Source organism: Aegilops tauschii, chromosome 1 (genome assembly GCF_002575655.3).
Source record: "Aegilops tauschii subsp. strangulata cultivar AL8/78 chromosome 1, Aet v6.0, whole genome shotgun sequence".
Classification (NCBI taxonomy): domain Eukaryota; kingdom Viridiplantae; phylum Streptophyta; class Magnoliopsida; order Poales; family Poaceae; genus Aegilops; species Aegilops tauschii.
This window is the reverse complement of record NC_053035.3, coordinates 161,080,987-161,090,938: the sequence shown is the minus strand read 5'-3', so window position 1 is coordinate 161,090,938 and position 9,952 is coordinate 161,080,987.

Below are 9,952 nucleotides of genomic sequence, written 5' to 3'. Positions count from 1 at the left end.
TGCTGCAATAACTCCACTACCTTCTTGAGAATGTGCATGTATAGTAGTATCTGTTGTATGACTTGCTGAGTACCTTTGTACTCATGTTGCTTTAATTGCTGTTTTCAGATGACAACACCGCCCCCTCCGATGGGTTCTATGTAGATCTCGACATTGACGAGTGTCTTGCCACCCAGGTGGTGACCTGAGCTTGTGAAGGGCCTATGTAGATAGACAGGCTTCGTCAAGCCTTCTTTCTTTCTAAGTGTCTGTACTCAGACAAGTTTGCTTCCGCATGTGCTTGTATGTTTGTATGACTTGACTGTCGGGTCATGTGACCCCTACCTGTATGAACATGTTATGTATGGCTCTCCGGAGCCTTTAAATAAAGTACTTTGAGTTGTAGAGTTTCGTTGTGATGCCATGTTGTATTTACACATATCGGGCATATTGTGTGTATGATTGAAATGCTTGGTATGTGTGGGATCCGACAATCTAGTTGTTTATCCTTTGCAGCCTCTCTTATGGGGAAATGTAGTCTGGTGTCTCCACTGAGCCTTGGTAGTCCGCTACAGCCTGGTTTACCGGAGTCCTGCTAGCCTAGCACTATTGCTCCGGAATACTCAGACTGGCGGCATGTGTTTCACTTCGTTCCTGTGTCTGTCCCTTCAGGGAAATGTCACGTGGTGACATCTGGAGTCCTGCCTAGCCTGCTACAGCCCGGGTTCCCGGAGTCCTGTTAGACCAGTGCTACAGCCCGGATTCACACGCTGCTGACCGACATGCTCGATGTTGATTCATGTATACCTGTCCCCGTAAGTTAGCGCCGCTTTGGGTTCACGACTAGCCATGTCGGCCCGGGTTCTCTGTCATATGGATGCTAGCGACACTATCATATACGTGAGCCAAAAGGCGCAAACAGTCCCGGGCCATGGTAATGTGACACCCGTGGGAATACCGTGCGTGAGGCCGCAAGGTGATATGAGGTGTTACAGGCTAGATCGATGTGACTTAGAATCGGGGTCCTGACACTATACTTGTGGGTTCTCAGTCAACATGACTTGTAACCCTTTGTACAAAGCCAGGCGCAGACCCTATGCGTATGTGAATAAAGCTAAGTACTTCGCAACTCATGTTAATCCGCATGTCTTTGAGTATATGCTTTCATACATGATGTTGTGTAATTGCTTGTGTAATTTGGTGAAGTAATGGACCATCGCAGTTCTGTATCATTATTTTCTCTTCTTTCCTTCCTTATAAAGGATAAGGTTCCACTCGCACACACGTTTGCCGGGGAGGGGAGGTGATGATATAGGTACCAGCAGGAGGTTCCCTAGTTGACATACCGAGGCAAGACGGCAAGTACAACAAAGAAGAGATAAGTTGGAAAACTTTTAAAAGAATTCTTTGCTAAGGAGTCGTCCTCCTTGCGTTACCTTTCTTTTGATTGCATATGGGGAAACATGTGTGCGATAAAACACTTGGCATACTTAGTTGCGCCTACGTTCTGTCTTGAGCCTGCTCGATGACGTGGATGGATGCGCTAAAACCGCCAAGTGGGCTTGCCGGTGGTAGCATTGTCAGCAGGCTGTTGGGGACTCGTTCGTCTAAGCGCGTGTAGGAACGAAGTATGTCTACCAGAGGGAGGGGGTAAATGGGAGTTTTAAAATTTCTTTAGGAAAAGAGGAAACTCCCGGACCCAGCAGCGGAGTGAATGTAAACAGAGTATAGTGAGCAAATACAACTTAACGAATCGAAACAAAATGCATGCATCGAGGGAAATCACAAGATAGATACATTATGATTGTAAAGGGAAGATACAGAGGTAACCAGTGATGCTTGATGGCGACAACGAATTTGGTAGACCAGTTCATCCTTCTTCACAAGGACTATGCTAGTTGACGGGGTTGTGACTTAACACGAAAGATAAACTCTCTTCTTCCTATTCTCCTCGACAATTGGATCTTTGACCAATGCTGAACACTCATGGTAGATACTTGAGGCGATCTCCAAAGCTTTACAGACTTCTTCGATAACCACAATCACTCTTGGTCTCTGAAGAAATTGACAGCTAACCATCTAGAGAGTTTGCAGCTCGCAAGAGTAATAGGCGGAGCGTACTGGACTTATATTCGAGTGATGCTGAACCACTATCTAATTTTTCGGCTCTAGGGGTTTTCTCTCGATGGATTATAAACTCAAATCACTCAGGAGAGGGCATTGCTCAGCAATCTTTTCACAATCGAACGGAGTAGCCACCGGACAATGCCAACGCGGTGTGGCTATTTATAGTCGTAGCCTTCCCTGGTGGCAAATGACCATTTTTGACACGCGGTCCAGCCAATGGCCAAACGACACGTTCAAAACGGTCGGATTTTTTGAGCAATGGTAACATTACTTGCGGAACATGTAATGCTAACTCCTCAGTCAGAGATAAATCTCTCGCGGCGAGGAAGATCACAGCCTCTTGCTGGCAAGTATTTGCTCGGAACACAAAGAGATTTCTCTCGCAACTTTCATAGGATTTGGGTTTAGCATAAGAGAACCAAAGTTTCAATGCTACAATCCTCTTAATAGTACGGTGGTCCTGTGACTCAATAAAGAGAAGAGAAACAACGAAATAAATGCTACATCTTCACTTCGTCTTCAATCTTCTAGGTCGCAGTCACTTCCTTCGGACATGCACCAAACCAATTGCTTCATGTCGGCAATTTTTGTGGGATCAATCTTGTTATCATAATCTTCAGTGATAACCTTCAATGCGACGCAGGGGATTATCTTCATTGTTTGAATCTAACTCCTCTTGATTCTATGGACCTGTTACTCTGTGTGCATAAGCAAACAGATAAGTCCCATACTGTTTATGTCAACAAACACCAAAACATAAGGAGGCAAATTATTGCAGCAACAGCGCCCACGGCAAGTACGTGCCACAGTAAGTTCCTAAAGCACACCAGAAGTAAAGTATGCAGATACAACAAACGAGCAAGGAAGATATGCACTTGTTCATTTGAGCTTGACAAAAGCAAATAGGTTTTCATTAAAACATAACTCGATTACATTTTCTTAGTCCTTTTTCCTAGGGTTGACATCGAGTGCAATTCAGGGAAAAAGGGGCACCTAGGCAAAGCACTCCCGGGAGGCCAGATGATGGTGTTGCCGGCGCTCAGTGGGAGTCGGGTTGTTGTCCTCCGTCTTGACGCCTGGAGACCCGCCATCATCATCTTCACTATCTGCTTCCTCCTCGTCACTGTTGATCGAGGAGGAGGCTTCGCTATCGCTAAAGCTCTCCACGCAGCATCCCATGTGAGCTCCTGGTACCCCAAAGAACTTTGTGACAAACATGTCAGATTCAACTAGCTTGAAGTGGAGTAGGTGCCCTGTTTTAAGACAACGTGCGCGGGTGAAGGATTTCCACCCGCGTGTGAAGTACATGATGTCGTTTGCAGAGAATTCAACGTTCACCAAATTGGCGCCATTACAGTAGTACTCCACGTGCACGCACAACCCGAGCAGCGTGTCGACCTCCAGAACCCTAGCAAAGGGGCAAGGGAGACGCAGCAGGCTTTTGTGGTGGATCGTGCAGCTCCAAAACAAATTCAAGTGTTGTGTCTTTCATATGGCCTTCCTCTGGGAGGGAAGCAGTAGGAGGCGAGATGACAAGTGCTTAGCTCCAGCCACCCCGGCCCCGAGCGCCGCATTGTCCATGTACTCGGCCTGCATCCCTGCCATGAGCACTGGAACTAGCTTCTATGACCGCAATTGAAGCAGAAGCGTGCTGCCGGGGAGAAGCTGTCGGCGTTCTAGGAACCAGGGTATCCAGACTTGCCTGCATGCGGGCCGCTATGTGGCTTCATCGACGGCCTGGTACGGCCAATCTTCAGCACCAATAACACAAGACCCTCGCGAGGGGCCAAGCCTCGCGAGGCGGGCGACGCCAAGACCACCAGAAGAAGCGGCCCCCTCAGGCTGGGTCCTGAGGGGCGGAGATTTTTATGCAAACCCTGAACTCATGAGGTTCGGATGACGCGAGCAATGACGATCGAGGCCAGGCGGACGCCAGCGGGCGCAGTACAGCAGGTTTCCTCTTTGGTGCTAATGAGGCAAGCGCAGGCGCGGGGTCCTGAGGCATCAACCAAAGGTTTCCATTTCCATGCTACAAGACCAAGACGGCAGGACGGTAGGACGGAGGTCACCGCCGAGCCCACCATGGCGTCCCGGCCAGAAGCTTTGTAGACGAAGACCACCTTTTGTCAGGATAAGATGTACTAGTTGTCTCCCTTCAAATTTGGCCGTTGTGGGATCCCTTCCCGCCTTCATTTGGGATGTGGACCAAGGCCACTATAAATAGAGCCTATTGACCACCGTAGAGAGGGATCTGGATCCATTCCATCCTGACCCTCTCCAGCTCACCTGAGCACAAGAACACACCTCTTGAGGTTGTTCTCCCACTGTACTAGTTCATTCTCAGCCCACCTCGAGGCCAATCCACCACAGAGCAGTAGGGTTTTACACCACAAGGTGGCCCGATCCTGGGTAACTGTTGTGTCTTGTTTGCGTCTAGTTCAACGAGCTAGGCCTTGGGATCGACGAGTGGGCAGACTGGGGAGGTTGAGTTCTTCACACACAACCTAGAGTTCGAATCTATCTAGGGTCTGCGGAGCCCAAAATCCGACATTTGGTGCGCCAGGTAGGGGTGCTTGTCGAATGATCGCCTCCCCGTCGGCCGCGCTCCATTCTCGCCATCAAGCTTCCATGGCCAATGCCGCCCCACCCGTTGCTTCGCTGGGCACGTCCAGAGACGCTCCAGGTCACCAGGCCTTCTCCCCCGCCCTCCGGCAAGTGCAGTGGCCGCCGATGTTCAGGCCGGACTTGCCACCGCGGTATGACGGCATGGCAGACCCCGTGGCGTTCCTCCAGGCATACCAGGAGGTGGTTTGGCCGCCGGCAGCGACGACAAGGTCACGGCGAACAGGCTGCCCATGGCTTACGGGCGTGCCGCACGCCTGGCTCCTGGGCCTGCCGGAGTCTTCAATTGCCTCCTGGGAGGACTTGCGCGGCCTCTTCATCGTGTGCTTCATGGCGCCAACACCCCATGCAGTCGCGGCACTCCTTGGCAGCTCGCATGCTCCAACTTCGGACCGCCACGTCAAGCATTTCTTCCGCCAGATGGGCGCTGCCCACGCGCAGCGGGGAGCTCCTCTGGGCTGGGCGGCGCCTAAGGCCGACCTCACCTTCGATTCAAGACACCACCCTGCGAATGCAGCCGGCACTGGCACGCTCTCGATGCTCTGCACCCCCACCATCTGCAAGGTGGCGGTCACTAGGACCCTCGTTGACGGTGGTGCCGGCTTCAACGTCCTCTCCGTGGAAGCGTTCGGCCTACTTCATGTGCCCACGGCCGGCTCCGCCCTACCAAGCCCTTCTCTGGGGTCGTTGATGGCTCTACTTGCCCCCTGGGGCATATCCACCTTCCCGTCACCTTCGGCACCCGCGACAACTACCGCACCGAGCTCATCAACTTCGACATCGCCCGGATTGGCCTCCCGTACAACGCCATCCTTGGGTACCCGGCCTTGTCCAAGTTCATGGCAGCAACCCACCCTGGCTACTACCTCATGAAGAGTCTGGGAAGCAGCGGCCTCCTCACCGTGGCGGGAGACACCAAGGACATGCTGTTGGCCCTCAAGCTCGCCTTCAGGGCCGCGGCAGCTGTGCGGTCAAGCGAGGAACGAGCCCAGGAAGCTTCGGGGGCTGCACCAGTGAAGAAGAAGCAGTTGTTCTCTCAAGACCGGGCAGAAACGAAGCAGATGCTGGTCGATGAAGACGGGGCATCGAGCTCCACCTTCACCATAGGCGCCGGCCTCCCTCCAGACCAAGAAGGGGCGTTGGTCAGATTCCTACGCACGAACAAGGATGTGTTTGCATGGGAGCCCAAGGATCTGATCGGGATCCCGAGTGGGATAATCGAGCACCACTTGAGGGTGTGCCCTAACGCGCGCCCGGTGAAACAAAAGGCGCAGCGGGAATCCACGGAGAAGCAATCGTTCATCGTCCAAGAAACCTGCAAGCTGCAAGAGGCGGGCGTCATTTGGGAGGTGCGGTATCTAGAATGACTGGCAAACCCGGTTATCGTTCCTAAGAAAGGCGGGAAGGAGCGCATGTGTGTCGATTTCACCAACCTCGATGAGGATGGTCCTCAAGACCCCTTTCCGCTTCCACGCATCGATCAGATCGTCGATTCCACCACCGAGTGTGACTTGCTATGCTTCCTGGATGCCTTCTCGGACTATCACCAAATCAAGATGGCGGTGCAGGATGTTGAGAAGACGACTTTCTTGACCCCATGTGGGGTGTACTGCTACACCTGCATGCCGTTCGAGTTGTGTAATGCTAGAGCAACCTTCCAGCAGCTGATGCACATCGCTCTGGGTCGGCAGCTCGGGAGGAACACCGAGGCATACGTCGACGACATAGTGGTGAAATCTCGGTAGGCAAGGACCCTTATTGAAGACCTGGAGGAGACATTTGCCAGCTTGCGCAAAGTGGACCTGCAACTCAACCCGGAAAAATGTGTGTTTGGCATCCCGTCTGGCAAGCTGCTGGGTTTCCTGGTGTCGCACAGGGGCTTCGAGGCCAACCTGGAGAAGGTCAAGGCCATAGAAATGATGAGTCCGCCGCTGACCCTCAAGGAGATGCAGAAGCTGGAAGGTTGCGTAACCTCGCTCGGGCATTTCATCTCCAAGCTCGGGGAGCGCGCCCTCCCCTTCTTCAAGCTGATGAAGAAGAAAGGTCCATTCGAGTGGACTACGGAGGCTGACGCAGTGTCACAACCCTAGTCAGTGCATGCATTAGAGTGACTGCATCATGTTTACATTTCACAGGAAGTTGAAATGGGGATGACAGAAACCCCCAGCACCCCCTCAATCCAACTAGGGTTTACTAAAATATTTTTCAATGAACCTGAAATGCCCTTCTAAAATGTTCATCATCTTTGCCTTGGTCTAGAACCTCAGACAAAAATGGTGCACACTTTTCTAGGACATCATAAGGTCACTCGATTAAATCATATGTTATTTGCATTTGGACATTTAAATGCTATAAAATATTTTAAATGTCCAAATAATCATAAACCAAAATGTTTGCTGTTGGGTATACTCTAACAGTAGCCATGAGTAGTTTCATGAATTTTTGGGAATGTCTAGGTATTTTCAATAAAGCCCTGAAGCTACAGAAGAAATAGAAAACTGAAACAAATAAAAAGGAAGGAGAAACTTACCTGACCAAACCTACCTGACGGCCCAGCACTGTGCTAGCCCATGGCCAGTCAGCTGCTTCCTCTCGCCAGGCAGGCAGAGAGGTGAGCGCCGGCGCGCCCGAGCTCGCCACGCCGTCACCTGCTTGCCGCCGAGCCGCTGGACGCGTGGGTGAGTTCCACCTCATCGCCACGACCTCTCCGACACCTCACTCGCCCCCCTGCGCCTCTCTCTCGCTCTCTCCCCACCATGGCGGACGCCGCCGCAGCCGCACCGCCGCCGTAACCGCGACCACCGTCGCCTCCACGTCGCCCCGCCGTGTCCAGAAGCTCCGCCACCCTCCGCTTCGTCGATCACATCGAGCCCCGAGCGCTCGTTCGCCCCGGAGCCACTGAACCGTCCTCGCTCCGCCTCGCCATCGCCGGAGATCCACTCTGCCGTCCCGCTCGCTCCAGCTCATCCACGACCCAGCTGCCTAGCTTTCCGTGACCGCTATGAGCTTCTGCCTCTCCTCCTCCTCTCCGTTCTCGCTTCCACATGCCGTAGAGACCGCAATGAGCACACCCGCAATCGCCGCCGCCTGAGCTTGCCGTCGACCCAGCTCTGGTGACCTAATGGTCACCCCGGCGTGTCTAGCATGATCACCGACTCGCGTAGCGTCCCCCTAGCGCAAAACTCCGTCCGTTTGCATGCTGCGGCCTCGGTCCCGAGCTCACCCGAGCTCCGGCCGCCGCCAAGGTCGTCGCCGTGCTCAACTCCGGCCGTCTCAACCTCTCTCGCTTGCATAGGGAGATGTGGAGCACTCCAAGCACCACGTAGAGCCCCTCAGCCGCTCTTTTTGCCGCCGGCGGAGCGATTCCGAGCACCTCCACCGTCTCTGGCTTCGCCAGCGACGAGCCGTGGACCAAGTCCGGCGTGTTTGACCGTTTTGACCTGGGGTTGACCTGCCCAGCGTCGCTGACATGTGGGCCCAGGCCCCTGTTTAGTAAGTATTAACTTAATTAGTGTTAATTAATTTAGTTAGTTAGACGAGCCACTCACATGTGGGCCCCGCCCTGCTAACATCCTAGTTAGGGTTAGATTAGCACTAACTAACTTAGTTAGTTAACTGAGTCACTAACCAGTGGGCCCCACTGGTCAGGTTTGACCTGGACGGCCCGTTGACCTGCTGAGGTCAGCATGACTTAATGCTGACGCAGTAATGCATTTCTGCATTTATTCCTGTTCAGGAAATTCCAGAAAATAGTGCTAAATTCTAAAATTCATAAAAATTCAACCATAACTCAGAATGAAATATGTTATATATGAAAAATGATCAGAAAAATCCAGTCTATCCATCCGTACGAGTTTCATGCATGTTAGAGCAACTTAACCCTGCTGTTTAGGTCAAACATGTTAATGCACTTATACGAACCCATAACTTGAGTTTGTATTTGAATCTTTGGTTCAAATAAGTTCAAACCCATCTGGTTGTACTTGCATTAGCCCAACACACTCATATTAACATGTCATGATCATGCATCATATTGTGCATTGCATTGATTATGTTTCCTCTCTGTTGCCGGTATTTCTTCCCCCTCAGTAGACGTTGATCCGGCGATGAGTTCGATGACACCGATGAAGAGCTATACTATCTTCAGAAGTGGCAGGCAAGCAAAACCCCCTTGTTCATTCCGATACAATCCCACTCTCTCGCTCCTGCTCTCTTTTACTGCATTAGGACAACAACGATTCAACTGTTACATGCTGAGGTAGTTGAACCCCTTTTCCTTTGCATGACCTGTCATTGCCACAGTATATAGATGAAACCAACTAGCATGAGTAGGAGTTGTTTGAGCCCTGATGTGCCTACTCATTCATGCTTGTGTGTCATGCCTGCTACTACTTAGAGTTGAGTCAGGTCTGATTCATCGGGGATGAATTGGAATGGTGATGAACATGTCCTACTGTGTGAACACGATTTGGTAAAGGTAGTGATGAGAGGCCATGTAGGAGTACATGGTGGGTTATCTCATTGAAGCCGTCCTCAGGAACTGAGTTCTGTGTTTGTGATCCATGAACAACTACTACCACTCATTGGGATCCTTAATTGACCCTCTCGACTTATTAGCCACCCTTGTCCTCTGTCCAGGAGTTGCAAGTAGTTTCTGGTGTTTGTAGTTGCTGGAGGCCGTGCGCAGTGCTGACCCAAGGGGTGGGCTGTGATGCGGTAGGCACGTGGCCAGGTATGCCGGGCGTCCGTTTGGTGTCGTGGAACCCTGTACACATCGTTCGGGGCCGTATGTGTAAACCTCGGCCGGACTCCCTGCGGATGGAACCTGAATAGGCGATAAACCTGGACTAGGGACTTGTGTGGCCAGGCTTCCGCTTGAAGGTTGCCGAGATACATGACGTGTACATGGCGGTAAGTGGCGAGAGCGTGTGTGAAGAAGTACACCCCTGCAGGGTTAACATCTTCTATTCGAATAGCCGCGTTCACGATAAAGGACCTCTGGGTTGCCTATACAGTTCATAGACAAGTGAAAGTGGATACTCTAAAATTCGCAAGATGAGCGTGAGTGCTATGGATGGCTTTCTCGTAGGAAGACGGGAGCGGATCCATAGTGGTGTATTGATATGGTGAATATGTGGACTCGTGTGCGCCACCTCAAGAAAGTTACATGCAGCCGTAATTTAGGATAGCCACCGAGTCAAAGCTGGCTTGCTGCAGTTAACCT